The sequence below is a fragment of the Neofelis nebulosa genome, chromosome 2 (genome assembly GCF_028018385.1).
Source record: "Neofelis nebulosa isolate mNeoNeb1 chromosome 2, mNeoNeb1.pri, whole genome shotgun sequence".
Taxonomy (NCBI): domain Eukaryota; kingdom Metazoa; phylum Chordata; class Mammalia; order Carnivora; family Felidae; genus Neofelis; species Neofelis nebulosa.
The window spans coordinates 96,243,236-96,260,165 of record NC_080783.1 but is presented as its reverse complement, the minus strand read 5'-3'; the positions used below and the strand labels follow the sequence as shown (position 1 = coordinate 96,260,165).

General features: G+C 42.5%; 1 protein-coding gene across 6 annotated transcripts in view; it reads left to right on the top strand.

Moving 5' to 3' along the window:
• MGAT5 (alpha-1,6-mannosylglycoprotein 6-beta-N-acetylglucosaminyltransferase) overlaps positions 1-16,930 on the top strand; it is a 337,157-nt gene that overhangs the window by 143,493 nt on the left and 176,734 nt on the right. The gene's annotated exons all lie outside the window — the stretch shown is intronic.

Sequence of the window (16,930 nt, the reverse complement as noted above, 5' to 3'; positions counted from 1 at the left end):
AAATTCTAGAAATGGCACTTAGGAAATAAATGGCCCCTGCCTGATCTTGGCCTGATTCTGTAGCCACTCATGGACAAAACCCTGCAGTTTTCACTGGGATGCATTTTGTCTAGTCCCTTCTTAAAATTGGATGAGAGAAGAAAAATGGATTAAAAACAATGCCCAAGTCACACACAGCACGTACTGTCCATCGCTTACATCAGATTCCCCATTGCACTGCCTGGGGTTGGCCTCTGGGTCTTTGTGGTTGAGCCAGGACTTGGTCTTCTTAGGGTGACCACTGTCATTTCTTAGAAACCCAGGACAGAGCGAAGAGCTCAAGGTTAGGATGAGGTGCTTTGGGTGAACAGTTGTGAGTTGTCTACACTCGTGGTGGTGGTATCCAAATTCTAGTTAGTGGATAAAATAAGTAGCTGGGTTATTTTTTGGTACTTTGAAAATCTAACTTAGTACTTTCTGGTTTACCTCTACCCCTGACTTGTAGAAGTGCATGGACTTAAGTGGGAGCAATTCTTTTCCTTTCCTACCTCCCAGTGTCAAAACATTTAATTGTTTCACATTATGCAAGCTTGTTGTATTACCTTTCTGTTCTGTTCTGCCCTTTAGCAAGTGTTAAATTACAAAATATATTTCTAATAATCCAAAGTATCCAACCAAACAAAGGTATTAAAAATAACTTTTAATTACAACACAGAGACAGTGTCATCTGGGCCATAAATCCTATCTTCCCTGCAGTTTCCAACAGTTTCTGTAATTAGACAAGAAAACCTCCCACTGTGTTGAGCTGCTTATTAATAAATGGAAGCCATGCCTCTCCGGTCTCTACTCCCCCATTCCTGTCCCCAGTAGGAAATGCTATTGAAGAGGTCCTTTCTGGGTTCATGGCATTCTGCATTATCCTGTTTCCAGACGTGGAGTGGGGTGTTCTGCCTTTAGCTTTGCTGCCTCCCACTGCCTCTGTTCTATGAGGCCCACGTAAACATACCTGTTGTCATTCTCGGCCCTGGTAAGGGATCTTGCTGCCGCTGACTGTCCTGTTTGTGTGCCAGGCTTACAGGGAGACTTCGCTGCCTGGGCTCCAAGCCCCAGGGTACAGAATTGTGGGTAGACGTCCAGGAATGAAATAGTGGAGGGAGGGAGTTGGTGGCTCCTTCTTTCACATGGGGTTCCAGCCCCACGTATGGAGCTAGCTTACTCAAGTAACACAAACCTCTTGAACACATTCTCTAAGTCGTTGGCTCTGAGTGGGTCTCCTTTTGATGTGCCACTGGTTCTGTGTTTACGAATAATTACAGAACCAAAGTATTTCATGTGTTCTTTTAGGGGGGAGGAGGGAGAAAATTTAGAGTTGTGTCTAATAATTAACCTCATTGTCACTCCTTAGTATATTTTGTGTGTGATACACTTTTGAGATTTTTAATGGACATTTAGGAAAATAATATATATGCATAAAATCACACAAATGGTGATCCTGTAAGTGGAGGTAGCTGTGAAGGCTTCTCACACAGGAAGGTAAATTTTGAAGGTGGGTAGGATTGAGGCATAGGGGCCTCATGGAAGAGTTACAGACTAGAAATGCATCATGACCCAGAAAATAATTGGATGGAAGGGGAGGAAACTAACATCTAGCAACCTCCCAGTAAATAACCAGTTACTGTTTGGAACTCTTGGAGGCACATGATTGTACTCTGTCTTCTCAACATCTACAAGAAGCTAGTGGTTTCACTGGTTTCATGGAGTTTAAGTGTTTGGGCAAGGGGGGACCTTTGATAGGGACCTGGAGCTCCCTGAGCTCAGCTTAAGACCTAGCACCATATAGAGTGTGTGCTCCATCTTTCTTATAAATCATCTTGTAAATCATCACAAATGGGTGAGTTTAGAAAAATAGGTCACTATTTTCTTAGAGGTTCCTGGAGAGCTGACAGTTTTCTGGGATATTTAACAACCTGTCTGATAAAAAAAAAAAAAAGTTCTCTGTGTCTAATTGTCTGTTTCTTTGACCAACCTTTGCGAAAGCAAGCTTGTCCCTATGTGTGCATGTGCATTCCTCCCTTAGCCACTGTGATGGCCGCAATGGATATAGAAGTGAAAGAAAGAATGGAGGCATCGCACTTTATTTCTCCCAGAGGGTGGTGGGGCCTTTATATTTTGTCAGTCAAACAACATATTTCTAAACTATTTGCCATATCTGTAGATTGTGGTGCCAAAAAGAAGGACAAAAACTTAACTTTATAACCCTTGTTCAGGATAAAAAAAACCATTTATTGCTGCTTTTGCCCTCTCTGATCTGTGGCCATACGGTCCTCATTACCTCTCTTGTCGTAGCAGAAATGGCACTTGAGCTGTGAGAGGGTTCATTTTTATAGGGTTCCAATGCTGACTGAGTGAAGTTTTTCTTTTTCTCTTTTTGCATTAAGACATGTGGTAATTGCTCAGAAATGTTCTCCCTGGTGTGTCTTTACTGCTTACTCTGGTGTCTTATTGCTTGCTGATGTTTCTGATTGCTTACTGTTGTGTCTTATTGCTTGCTGATATATCTTCTGGTTGGCTATAAACTGCTTCTAAATTGGGTACCATAGCAGTTGAAGAAGAGTTCCTTAAATTTATTTTCTTTTTAGGGATAGCTCTGTGTGTGTGTGCGAGTACACGTATGCATGTGTGCACGTGCGTGTGTGCACGCATGCGTGAGTGCTCCCTTTCTCTGTTTAGCTGTGTTCTCTGTACCTTTTATCCAAAATGGCTTTTCTTTCCAAATTTATCACTCCTGGGCTTTTTTATTATGTGCAAGTGATGTTCCCCTAGAGAAGTTTAGCTGGAAATGAACTTGATTGAAATCAAGAATTAGATTGAACTGCATTTTCGAGCTTGGTTTATCTTGTTGAAGATGAAGGTGAATCGAAGAAATGAAAACCCAGATTTAAGAAAAATTCACACCCTTCAACCAATTGCATAGTAAATCAGTTTCTCTAGATATATTCCCTGAAAGAACTTAAATGTTTCTTTGCCAAAATTATCCACTTTCAGAATGACATTTTTGTTTTTGGAAAGACCAATTCCTCTTTTCTCTACTTTTATTATCTTAAATGATGAAGTGGAGGGAATGGCATTGGAACTAGAATAGCATCTTTGCCACGTGCTAACATAGGGAGAAGGTAAAAAAATATGTGACAATGACAATGCTGGCCTTCTGGGGACTGACAGTGTCCACTTAATCTGTTTTGTCCCTAACGTCTTATTCAAAGCCTCCCTGTTGGGAGTGCTCAGTAAATGCCCACATTGATTGGATTATGCTGGAGGGGACGGCATTTGGTTTCACTGCTAAAAGAAGTTTCTCCTTCTGGTTTCTCTTTTCCATTTCTGCTCGTGGGGAATTGCTTGGAAGTGGTGCTTGGTATCTTATTTCCCTTTCTCAGACCTTAGAAGACATCATCAATGAAGTCGAATTTTTTTTTTTTTTTTTGGGTGGGGGGGGTCTGTCATGGCTGAGCTTTGTAGAGATACTTCTGTGCTGTGGAGCTTTTATAGAATGTGATGGGTACAACTCTAGATTATAATATTTTGGGTAATGGGTGCATTGTGCCTCTCTCTCCATCAGTTGAGGCAGTAAATGCATGTGTCCCTCTGCATTTATTTATTTATTTATACTTTAAAGAGCTAGTTGTTGTCATTCAACATAAGCTGAATAACTGGCCAGCATTCAGGGTTAGCTAGAAGGCACAACTTAATGATAACATTTCTTTCCTGTTACGATCACTTACAATTACAAGGTCATTTGGGAAACACAGCCACAAAATTGAAGATGCAGGCACAACTCCAGTGGCTGTTTTCTAATATTTAGTCTAAACTGAATGTTAGCTAGCCCAGCATTTTCCAAACATCAGTAGCCGCATGCAATGTATTGCAGGTGAAGTGCAACATATTTGAGCCTGGATGCTGTTCTCAATAATAATAATAAAAGAAGAACCATAATTATTATTCTACCACTTAAAAGTTGAAAATGAAAAATGTCCCTGCTGAGTTTCAGGACTTGCATTTCGAAGTGCAATTTTCCCCCTTTCGTGCTGCTAATGGACCTTGAAATTAAGTTGCACCTGTGTTGTTTCCTTGTTTGGGTTACCCACACTGTCATTTGTGGGTTGGGTAGCACCTGAAATGCCCCAACCCTGTGCTCAGCTTAACAGGTGGCTTTCTCAGGATCAGGTAACAGCCAGGCAGTGGCACCCCCCCAAATGCTGCCAAGAAACGGGGCAGAGAGCAAGAGACAACTGTGTCTTTCTCCTGCATGTCTCTTTCTGTTTCCTTCTTTGTAGGGGCAGGAATAAATATGTGGCTACCTGTCAGGAACAATTCTTATGGTATCTTCCTAGAAAAATCTGTCATTGTTGGTGTGGTTTTCACATTGTGTGTGGTCATGGTGTTTTGGTTTTTATCATGAAGAAGGAGAAGGAGGGCAGGAAGAGGAAGACAAAGAAAACTATAGTTGAGAAGAAGTGATGCTGACCTTTGAGCATGGTATTTATAGCTCTCATTCTCAGCTGCAGGCGATTTTGCCCCCCTGGCCATACTTGGCAGTGTCTGCAGACATTTCAGTTGTCAAACTGAGGAAGTGTTATTGACGTCCAGTAGATAGAGGCCAGGGATGCTGCTGAACATTCTACAGTGCACAGGCTAGCCGCCACTACAGAGAACTATCTAGCCCAAAATATCACTTGTACTGTGGTTGAGAAACTCATATCTACAGGATATTGTTGGAGGTGTTCCACTTATTACCATTGCAGAAACATGCTGGAGATGTTGCACTTTCCTGATGAGCCAGCTGAGACCTAAAGTCTCCTCCTCTCTTCCTAGCAAGGTTTTTAGTTGTTGTTGTTGTTGTTGTTGTTGTTGTTGCTGTTGCAAGTCCTCAGCCCCAGCAACTGTTAGCTTTGCAACCGATCTTTGAGACATCCAAGAAACAGATTTTCATAAATTCCCAGAAGGCACTTTTGGGCTCCTGACCTTAAGAAACTCCATTCCTGGACCCAAACCAGTAAATTTTTGGCAACACACATTTTACTCCTGCTTATATAGAAGGTAATTATTTCTTTTCATGAAAGAGCTGCTAATTCAGAATAATGATGGCAAAGTAGTCTGAGAGAGTGGATTTAAATTACAAAAATGTTTTAGAGGAAATTCTATTTTATTAATTTTAAGCAGAGTATGTAATTATCAAGACATGAGAGAGTAAATTAAATTAGTTAAGGAAAATAAGACAGGTCCCCCAAAATCTACTTTACAGCACGGAACACCCTACACTGTGTTTAGAGCAGTAGAAAAGGAGACCATCCTGAAAAGGTAGGTTGAGGGAATATATGAAGAGTTTTCCTTATAAAACTCAGGAGTTTGTATTTGTTCTGTAGGCAGTGACAGCTGAGGAGGGTTTAAATAAAGCAGGAGGATAATAAGATGAGACCTGTATTTTCAGAGAAGAATTGGTGGCCATGTGGAAGTGGGGTGCTTTAAAGGGGGTCCTCTGGGAAGCCAAGTGAGAGAGTTTAGTGCACTGGACAGGGGAAGGCCTAAAATGAGGCATGTGCGTGATGCCCAGGGGAAGGGGGGGTTGGAAACCCATGTCTGGTGGAGCTGATGTGAGTAGGACCTGGTGGACCATGAACGAGGATGAGGGAGGAGCTGGTGTCATGACTGGGTGATGCCTTTATTGATGAAACAAGCCAGCAAAGGCGGGATCTTGTGAAGACAGTACCCATATGTCAATGTGGATTGCTTTGTTGCGAGCCACTTGTTTAGGAATATCAGCGTAAAGGAAGTTGGGACATTGGTTTCAGTGCTCAGGACATGAAAGACTTCGCGGAGGGCGGTGTTTTGCAGCCAGGCTGCCCTGGTTCAGCTCTCGGCTCCGTCAGTTCATTCCTTTGTGACTTTAGGCATCTTTCTTAACCTTTCTATGGCTGTACAATTGGGGAAAAAATAGTAGTTACCCATTTCATGGGGATTATTTGTGAGGATTAAGTGAGATAAATAAACTACTTAGATCATGCCTCATACAAAGTCAGCACTAAATGAGTGTTTGTTGTTTATTAGAATATCACCACTGATAGTGAATAAAATGACTAATATTTGTGTAGTGCTGTATAGATTAGAAAATACTTTCATACATGTTTCTTCATTTGAGTGCTTTAAACTTTCAGTTTCCAAATAGACCTTTTTTTGTCAATCCTTCCTGACCTTTATGAAAGGCTTAGTAGGAAACCCACCTGTTTATCAATAATTTCTTTGCAAGAAACAAAAAACCGTAAACAGAAAGGGAGTTTAGGGCCCATGCAGTTAGCTAGTTCCAGAGATGGTGCTGAGCTCAGCACTGCTGGCTACAGACGTGGGGACCATCTTTAAGAAACTCAGCTGTACCGCCTTCTGAGTTGGCTTCATTCTAAGTCCATCTTCCCAGGGTGGTAGCAGAAAGGGTCACAGAAGCCTCTAGGTTTCTGGCAACATTCTTGGGGAAGATTCTGATCATCTTGCCTATCCATGACCTAGTCACAGTGCTCAGTGACATCTTGATTGGATGTGACTGGATCATGCAGGTCACCCTGGGGTTTCAAACTGGGGACAGGGTCCCTAAACAGATTGCAGGCAGCAAGCAGATAAAATAGGAATGACTACCAGAGACCCTTACCACACTGTGGTTTGGATTCCCACAGTTGTCCTAAGGCTGACTCCAACTTTTCTTGAGGGTTCAGAGGACAAAGCTTCTAGAATGCTGACCTTTCGTCTCCCATTTTATTTTATTTTTTTAAATGTTTATTTTTGAAACTGAGAACAAACTGAGGGTTGATGGGGGGTGGGAGGGAGGGTAGGGTAGGTGATGGGCATTGAAGAGGGCATCTTTTGGGATGAGCACTGGGTGTTGTATGGAAACCAATTTGACAATAAATTTCATACATTAAAAAAAATGTTTATTTTTGAGAGAGAGAGAGAGAGAGAGAGAGAGAGAATGAGCAGGGGAGGGGCAGACAGAGAGAGAGACACAAAGAGAGAAAGAAAGAATCCGAAGCAGGCTCCAGGCTCCGAACTGTCAGCACAGAGCCTGATGTGGTGCTGAAACTCATGAACTGTGAGAACATGACCTGAGCCGAAGTCGGACGCTTAACCAACTGAGCCAGCCAGACGTCCTCTCCTGTGTTAAAGGCTGCTGTGGCTGAGTGCACCAGCTGTGCTAGAGCCAGCCACACCCATGCCATGCTGTTTGTTTATGCTCTTATACATTTACATGTTTTTGTCCTCAGCCTGGAATGACCTTCCGTTTTCCTGGCTCTAATTTACCATCTTTTCCAAGACTCATCTGAAACACTGTTTCCCATAAAAAGTCTTCCTGAGATCCTTCCAAGCCTTCTGGTGCCCTTGCTTTGTATTCGCATGAGTGCTGTGTACATCCTTGGACTTTCCCATGCTTTGCCTGTCTCCACAGCCAGGCTCTAAGCTCCTTAAAGGCATGGGCAAAATACCCTACATTTTTCTTTTGGACCCAGTACCTAGCTGGGAGTCTGGCAAGATAGCAGGTTCTGAATAAGTGTCCGGCTGAATGCCCTTCTCCCTCTCTGGGACATGCGCCAGGTCAACCACTGTCTTAGAACTTTTATCAGGATGGCGATGGCCACGTGGTCAGTTCTAGATCACTGTGTCTGCCACAGCCTGCTTTGACAGTTTCCTGAATAGTTTAGTAAGTCCCAGAAGCACCTGGAAAGCTGACTGCTAACTTGTTCAAAGGGGAAAATGCTTTTGCTCTACTACACTTTCTGAAAACTAAGGTGTTGTAATAAGATAATCTGTTTTGTAACTTTTGGTGGCTAGTTATTAAGTAGGATTTCAACAGTTCAAACTAGCTATACTACAAGAGATTGCCCCGAATGAATATTCCTTGCAGAAATGCAGGAACCTACCAATCTTAATGCCTTTGGACTTCTTACTGACCTTTCAAAGAGTACGTGGCTTTTCTTCATTTCAAAACATCAGAGTATGTATTCCTGTGGAGAATCCCGTTCTTCCCAGCCACTTGAGGGTGAAGAACAGGAGCCCTTAGGAACGTGCACTGTGGGACTGACCTTGACACTTGTGTAGGCTTTACTTTTGTTTATAAAAATGTCCCCACACAGAGCTGTTGAGTGGATCAGAGATGGGACATACTGAAATAGATCTGTTTGTTTTAATCAGAAGGCAACTGATCCCAGTTAGTCTAATTTGGCTAAATGAGGTATGTATATACAGTTGTGCTATCAGTCTACATATGGTATTGATTTAGTAGACATTCTGCAGCCACAGCATAGCATGTGGTTTCTCACAGATACTCCCTTGTCTTGGGCACTCCATCCTTTACCTGTTTGTTTGTTTGTTTGTTTGTTTGTTTGTTTGTTTTTTAATGTTTGTTTATTTTTGACAGAGAGAGAGAGAGAGAGAGAGAGAGAGACAGAGCATGAGCAGGGGAGGGACAGAGAGAGAGAGAGACAGAATCCAAGGCAGGCTCCAGGCTCTGAGCTGTTGGCACAGAACCTGACCTGGGGCTCAAACTCCTGAACCATGAGATCATGGCCTGAGCCAAAGTTGGAAGCTTAAATGACTGAGCTAAACAGGCACCCCCATCCTTTACCTGTTTTTATTGACACATATTTTAGTAGAGGCATTCCAAAGCCTGAGATTTAAAAATTGGGAAAAATTGTAGAATTAAAGTTGTTTCAGTGAGGGTGGGGGACTGTATCTGTTTCTGGGTAGTTAAAACAGTTTCTTAGGTACAGAAGCTTGTGGGGTTTTGATGGATTTTCTTCTAAGCTGTGCTTTTTGGCTTTGCATACCCATAGCTTCTAAAATTAGACGATCTAAATGAAAATCAGTTACTAGTTTTTGTTGATGTTTTTTCCTTCTCAGCGTATCTCAGAAAAGGAAGAGAGAAGGCCGATGTGGTGAAGGTGGCCTGAAATTTTTTGCTGAGTTTAAAAAGGAAGCAAAGAGGTATATAGTTAGATGTGTCACTCAGAAGGACACAGCTGCCCCACAGTTCTGGGCAGCGGATGTCATCTTCATTACTGGCCACAATGGTCTCCTTTTTCTGTGTCTACTTTACCTTTGCACATTCAGCAGACCTCATGCTCAGGATCACAGCACCCAAGTCCATTTATGTCAAGCTGAGGACCTGTAGCATTGACAGAGCCAGCAGGGGGACTATGTGTCTGGGGTCGACAGAAAGTTGAAACTGCATTTTGATTGGCCTTGTGAGAGCTGGCCGATGACACTGTTAGCTGGTTTCAAACTGTCTTGACCTTTCATGTTGGTGAGCTTTTTAAGTCAACATTCACAGTGGGAACTTTCTACCTCCATGCAGCTAGAGATGGGCTCTTAAAACAGTCATTACAGAAGGGCTACAATGAGCGTCAAATGAAGGATTTGTGCTGATGCTCTCCCTACACCCCTTTGTTGGTGACAAGATTGAATGGCAGCTATAGGATTGTGGTTTAGACACAGACTGGACGCTGACAGCCTGGATCCAGTTCTAGCTGTGCTACCTATCTGTGTGTCTTTGTAGACCCAGTCAGTTTCCTCATCAGTAAAATAGTGATAACGTACCTGCACCAGGGGATTGTTTTGAGGATTATGAATTCATACATGGGAACCACTCAAGGCCAGGCACAAATTAAGAGCTTGGTAACTTTTGGCCATTGGGACATGCACTTCTTAACCAGACTGAGAATTTGACCTGTGAGCCAGAGTGTACATGGTCATTGCTTATTGAGTGTGTAAACTACCCAGTGCTAATGCTGTATTTTGTAGGGAAAATAGTATAGACAACATGGGGAAAGGGATTTTTGGAAGCTGCTTGGCAGTCACAGGCTAGACCTAGTCTTTGGCGTTAGACACTCTTGAACAGAACTCCTGGCCCCCTTTTTTAACTCCTTGTTGGCATCTAGTTTCCACTGAGCCTCAGCCTCACTCTCTGTGCAATGGAGATAGTGATGCCAATGCTTATCCTCACATGCCCGTGAGGATGCAGTGAGATCATGTATCTGAGAGTCTGGCATGGTGTCTTAACCCCACTTACTCACAGACACTGCCCTTTGGGGTTAATAACCTCATTAAGAGGGAGAGGGCACAAACATAATCTGGCAAACACTGTCGTATGTTTTATACAACCAACACTGCCTGGATGGTACCAAGCCTTGAGTCAGACAGCGGAAATGCAGCCAGGTGAGAAACTAGGGCTTCTGTTGTGAATGGAGGACCACACCGTGTACTGGAGGAGGAAGGAGTGAGTATTTGGCAGTGCTCACAATACCTTTCTTGACCCTCAGCCTAGAGCTTCTTTCACCCTAGTTCAAGAGGACCTGTTGGCTTTTCCTGACCTTTTGGCCTTGGGAATGACCTTTAAACTCTGTAGCCATCCTAAGGACAAGGATAGGGATAGGAGTGACTGACAGGAATTGGCACAGAGGAGTTTTCGTAATCCTATGGTAGAAGTCATGCAGTTCTGGTGACAGCAAACTGCAGAAGTCTGGAAACTGTGCCTGACCCCTCCCTGTCTTCTCACTCCATAGTAGGGAGGATAATTCCTGTACTGTAGAGCTCAGCTCTCAAGGGAAGACAGTCATTAACCTGTCTAAACTTTATGCTAATAGAACTTTCTCAATAATTGCTTTCATTAAGTATGGTTAATATGAGCAGTACAAGTTATGGCAAGATTAGCAGGAGAACAAAGTAAATATTTAGGACTTTATTTCAGGGTTCATTGGGGTTGGGGCAAAGAGAAGATTAGTAAAAGCTTAATCTAATGGTGTCTGCCATCGAAACATAATAGACCACTTGACTGAAGTTCCAGTGGTTTCTCCTCAGTGGCTCTCTTGAGCCCAACCGGGTGTCTTATAGGTGATGGTTTGAGCTATGTTCTCTCCTTACATTTTGGCCTCTATCAAACAGAGTAACATGGTGAGAAACTGCCTTCCCTCTACTTCCAGCAATGTTGTGAGGATTAACAAGGTGGGTTTTGGCCCATGGCTATGCCATGTAGGGAGGACTGTTATTCCCTTAAAGTAGAGGGCTGTTAGTAGCAGCTGAGTTGGCCAAGAAAGCCCATGATGAGTGCTTGCTTGTGGTTGGACATGCTGACCTGTCTTCTAAGTGTGCCGAGGGGTTCCCTTAGCTGTGGTTTTCATGCTTCTAGGCTACCAGTGACGAAAAGTAGCCACAATCTCTGTCTTTGACTTTATGTAATAATAGGGTGGTGTTTTCAAAAGGAAAGACTTTATGCACTTTTATATTATAAAAAAGGATAAAGTTCTGCTAAAAATTTGCAAATCAAGCAGTAAATCAGGTGAGGAGAGAGTGGGGAAGGGGGTACTGTTTCACATTGGGTAGGTTGTCAGGGCAAACCTCTGAAATGACACTGAACAGACACTGAAATGAGTGAGGGAGGGAGCCATGAGGATCTCTGAGGGAGTTTGTTCCATGTAGAGGGAACATGATGAGACCCAGGTGTTTGCAGCGACAGGAGTACAGGCTCCATGCTCAGGCTGCTGGGGTTTGAATCTGAGTTCCAACAGTGGTGTGACTTGGGCCAGCATGTGGAGGGAAGTAACATCTCTATCCCCTCATCTCTACTGTAGAAGCTAGCTCCCAGGACATTGGGAGGCCACATGAAAAAGTGCATATGAAGAAGGGCTGGCACACAGTGCTCGGAAAATAATGGTCATCATTATAATGATCAAAATGGTTTCAGCAAATGGTTTTAAAAGGCTCTCTGTGTGACTTTGTTCCATAGACCTTTTAACCAACGCTAAGGAGCTTTAAAATTGTATGAGAGGCACCAAAGTGGGGGAAAGTTCTATTTATTTCAAGGAATAAGCTAAATATAGTCAAGACTTTAGCAGAAGGATCACACATTTTGGGTGGGATTTGGGCTTTTGGTCATGAGGTGGGCATAGTTTGTGGAGATCAATTTCTTGTATATATGTTCCTGTCTATTCAAATAAAAAAACATTATTGAGGAATGTAGTGTTCATTTTTTACAGAAACCATCCTCTGGTTTGGGAGTGTTAGTGTGTGACCTTGAGTCCTCAGAAAGCCACAGTGAAGTTGTCTTTAGTTCTTTGTGCTATTTGTGAGGCTTGACCTACCCTGGGTTCTTGGTCATGGTTTAATGTGTCCTGAAAGATGGTACTTGGATAAGTAAGTCATAATGGTATGTCTAGATCCAGGGTCCAAATTTTCTTACTGTTTGAGTTCAACTACTCTGTTCCCTTTGACTTGGGTTAAAATCTTGGGAGTCATGGGTGAAGGTCTGGCCCTACCTCCCAGTCTGCACAAAGCTCCCTTCTGTAGATGACATTCAGTCTCTGACAACTCTGGTCTTAGTCTCCCGGTGGGGAGACTCACAGATTCCCCTGCCCACTGGGTTCTCTATGTGTGTTGCCAGGGCAGCAAAGACTGGCTTGGTGGCTGGCTTGGCTAGGTGGCATTAAGAAGATTTCAGAACATTAGCCAGCCACAAGCTGAAGGATACCAGGCTAGGAGCTGTGAGCTCTGTTGAAGGAATATAGGGCCAGGACCCAGGAGGTCTGGGTTTTGGGCCTGCTGCTGTCAGAACTGACTGTGAGATCATCCATTTTGTCTATTTCTTTTTTCAGAGCCAGGCTTTCATGGCCTTGTATATTTTTTATTTTTTTAAGTTTATTTTTAGAGAGAGAGACAGACAGACAGACACACACACATACAGAGGGACACACAGAATCCAAAGCAGGCTCCAGGCTCTGAGCTGTCAGCACAGAGCCAGATGTGGGGCTCACACTCACGAACCACAAGATCATGACCTGAGCCAAAGTCAGACACTTAACCGACTGAGCCGCTCAGGTGCCCCTCATGGCCTTTTAGAAGTGAAAGAGATTAGCATGACCTAATCTTCCCTCCGAAATGAGGAACTGTGACCTTCCAAAATCCTTGATGCATGATCCTCCAGTCTTATCTGAACAATTCTAGATGTCACATGAATTCCGTGGACCACATTTGCATCATAGTCTCCGTCAAAGAGTAGCTGACTGTGGCCCATGGGCCAAATCTGGTCCACTGCCTATTTTTGTAAACACAGATTTAAAATACAGTCTTGCCTGTTTGCCTTCCTTACATGGCTGCTTCTGTGCTTGTGCTCCAGAATCGAGAAGTTGTGGAAGCTGTCATGGAGACCTTATGGCCCCCAAAGCTGAAAATACTTATGATCTTGCTCTTCATAGAAAAAGTTCGGTGGCCCTTGGTCCAAATGAATGGTGCTCCCTGGAGTGCAGCACCAGCCTGTGCCCTGGGGCCCTGGGAGGGCTCAGCCACTGTAAAAGATAACTGCCTAGGTTCTCCGGGCAGCTCTTGGTGGGTGCTTCCACTTGCTGATCCTGGCTTCGCCTTTCAGACAAAGTCCTACTCATCTTGGCAGACTTGGGTGATGTGTCCCGTGGCATATTTCTTTTCAGGCATACGTACTCACCATCCTCGGGTCTGCCACCGGGCCATTGTTGGTACAGAGTCTTGATCCCTTCCCCTCCGGTTGCCCTCCTTTGAGCACACTCCAGTTTGCCAGTACTCTCCACTTACAGTGGGAAGCCAGAACTGTGTTCGTTCCTCCAGAAAAGGAGGGATCCAGAGCTCAGAGGAAAAGAAGGGGGGGCCTTGCCCTCTGGTTCTGTGCCCTGGGCCTCTGTGTAACCTGAATGTACAGCAACCACAGCATGCTGCAGCTGTGACTCCAGGACCAAAGCTTCCAGTGTGTTCTGTATGGGCTCTTGTTAAGCCAAGTTGTCTCCCTATCCCTGTTCTTCTTTGCCCCCCTTTCACACTCATGTCAAAACTTATTTATATTCCCGGAATATGGAATTTTGACTTGATCCCTATTAAGTATTATTTTACTTATTTTGTAAATATTTAAATGTTATATTGACTCTTGAACGTTTTTGTTGTCTGCTGAATTGTTAGTTTTTTCTTCCAGATGGGTCTTCAGTATTTCATTTGGCTTTCAGTCCACACTTGAGATAGCTTCCAAGTTGACACGGTTCCATAGGTGAACATTGTTTTAGTATAATTGCTCACCCCGTACAAATATAGCTAGCTAGCCTGTCACTCTCCCATTATAGTGTGAAGGGGTTAAAGTCAAGATGTCCTGTCATGGGACATTTCCCTTTTTTCCCCATTCCTGGTCTTAGTACCCTTTTAAAAAGGGGCAGGGAGGCAGCTGTGGATACTGTTAGTTTAATTGGTATTCTCAGTACTGTTAAGTCATCTGTTTAATAACCTTCTCTAGAATTTTGCCAGAAATTCATTAGAAGCTTATTCTAAGTTTTCATAATCGTATGCTTTACCATGTTTGAGTATGAAGGAAACATTTTACTATCTCTGGTCTTCTCAACACTTCCTTAATCATGGTGCAAACCTTCCTCATCCTTCAAATCTCATCATACATTGCCATTCTATAGATTTTGACAGTAGAAATTCAAGGCAGAGTTATTGAAGGCAATACAGAAAATACTTAAAGCATTATATGAAATTATGGTGAAAATAATCACCTAGGTATGCCTCGTGCGGTTATTTGCAGAAGAGAGCTCACACATCCTTTCCAAGTTGATCAAGTTCCCTTTGAAACAGCCACTTTCTTAGTAAAAGCTGCAGTTGTTAACATTTGACACGGCCGGCAAGTCACTGCCCAGTACTGGTCTTTGTAGCCATTCTCCTCTCACCCATTCTCAAACCTGGCACTTGCGGCACATCGATTCTGAGGAGTCCATGGAGGGCTGAGTACACGGTGTTTATTCCTGAATGTAGCTGAACAGATCAGATCTGTGGATGTTTACAAAACAGAACCAAAAAAGATAGAACCACTGTTTATCGATGGCTTATTGTGTAACAGACACAAATAATCATTTCAAAATACTTTATTTTTCTTAGAGCAGACCTGCAAAATAATTACTCCAATTTCAAAAGCAAAGCAGGGTAGGACATGGTGTCAAATCTGCCCAAGCTGGTGAAAGCCTGAGCGGGATTCAGACCCCAGTTGGATTGAACCTGAGTCTGTGTTCAGAAATGCTGCCCACAGCTGGGATGATAGAATTTCACTGAACATCATGCAGAAAGATGACACATGGGGTGTTTTTAAAGACAAGAATAGTTTAAGCTCAGGAGGGAAGACAATCTAAGAGCCAGGACCTTTTTGTGATTTGATGTGATGGGAAATGTTTCCAGTGCTAAGCATACTTTGTTTTCTGAGTTTTGATTTTTTTTGGTCTTCTTTTTGTTGTTGTTTTTGTTTTTTGATGTCATGTATTAATTGCCGTTGAATTTTCTTCTTGCCATTAAATATTCCAAATGAGATCATTTTCTCTCGAGAAATACTAAGAACTGTTTTCCAATTTTCATTTTTTTCCTGCCTTAAAAATTGGAAACACTGTAAAAATGCTTGATAGAGTGATGCAAAGTCATTGTAGGAAATTTGGAAAATAGAGAAAAGAATAAGTAAGAAATAAAAAGGACTTGCAATCCTATTATCTAGAGCACATGACTATTAACATATGATTATTGTTTTCTACTCTTTTTCCTACGCATAAAAACGACAGTTGTACTCCGTGTAATTTTTAAGTCCTGATTTTTAAGGGAGCATTCTCTCATTTTTTTTTTATTCTTTAAAAGCTTTAATTTTTCTTAAAAAAATTTTTTTAATGTTTATTATTTTTGAGAGAGAGCAAGCAGGGGAGGGTCAGAGAGAGAGTGAGACACAGAACTGGAAGCAGGCTCCAGGCTCCAAGCTGTCAGCACAGAGCCTGACGCAGGGCTCAAACTCACAGACCGTGAGATCATGACCTGAGCCAAAGTCAGCTGCCCAACTGACTGAGCCACCCACGTGCCCCAGCTTCAATTTTTTCTTAAGTTCATGTATTTTGGGGGATGAAATGGGGAGGAAGGGCAGAACGAGAGTAGAAAGAGAGAATCCCAAGAAGGCTCCACACTGTCAGTGCAAAGCTCTGTGCTGGGCTTGGACTCAGGAACCATGAGATCATGACCTGAAGTCGGACACTTAACCGACTGAGCCACCCAGGTGCCCCTAAAAGCTTTATTTTTGAAGTAACTATGTAATATAATCTTATTTCCTTAACTAGGTTCCTATTTTTAAATCTCTCCTCCCTTTTTTCCTGTTACAAAGATGATTGTAGTGAACCCATATCCCTATCTCTGATTATTGTCTTGGGAGAAATTCTTAGATGTAGAATGACTAGGCCTGAAGTATAAGCATTTTTTAGGTTTAATTTTAATTTTTTATCAAATTAGGACATGTACATAATTTTAAACCTCAAATACCATGGGCTTATAACAGTCACAGTCCCCTGCCCCCATTGCTGACTTCAGTTCCTCAAATACATATATACCTTTAACTTGTTGAGTTATTTCTTCTAATATATGTTTTCATATTTCTCATTAACATGTTTATCCTGCTTTTCCTTATCTTGCAATTTTCAACATTATCTACTGATTTTCTGTAACGGGGGATGGGAACTTAGCTTTTTGACACTACTTACAAACCTACATTGTATTTTGTGGTTCTACACCATTGCCCACACATTCTCCCTCATCCTCCAGAACCCTGATATCCTGATGCTGTTGTTGTTGAATGAGGGGTCAGTGCTTACTCTATAAAGACACTGCTTAGTCATCTAGTTAAATGGTATGATAATGAATTGCCTTTTTGGTACATCTTTTTGTTTCTCTCAGAGTTAATAATTCTTAAATTTCTTAGTTTTAATTAATTAGAACAATAAATATTTACTAATTACTTTCAGGATGCTGGAAGTACATCAGTGTGAACAAAACAGACAAAAATTCTTGGCCTTACCAAAATTCAGCTCTGAGTTTTTCCATCAGAACTGCT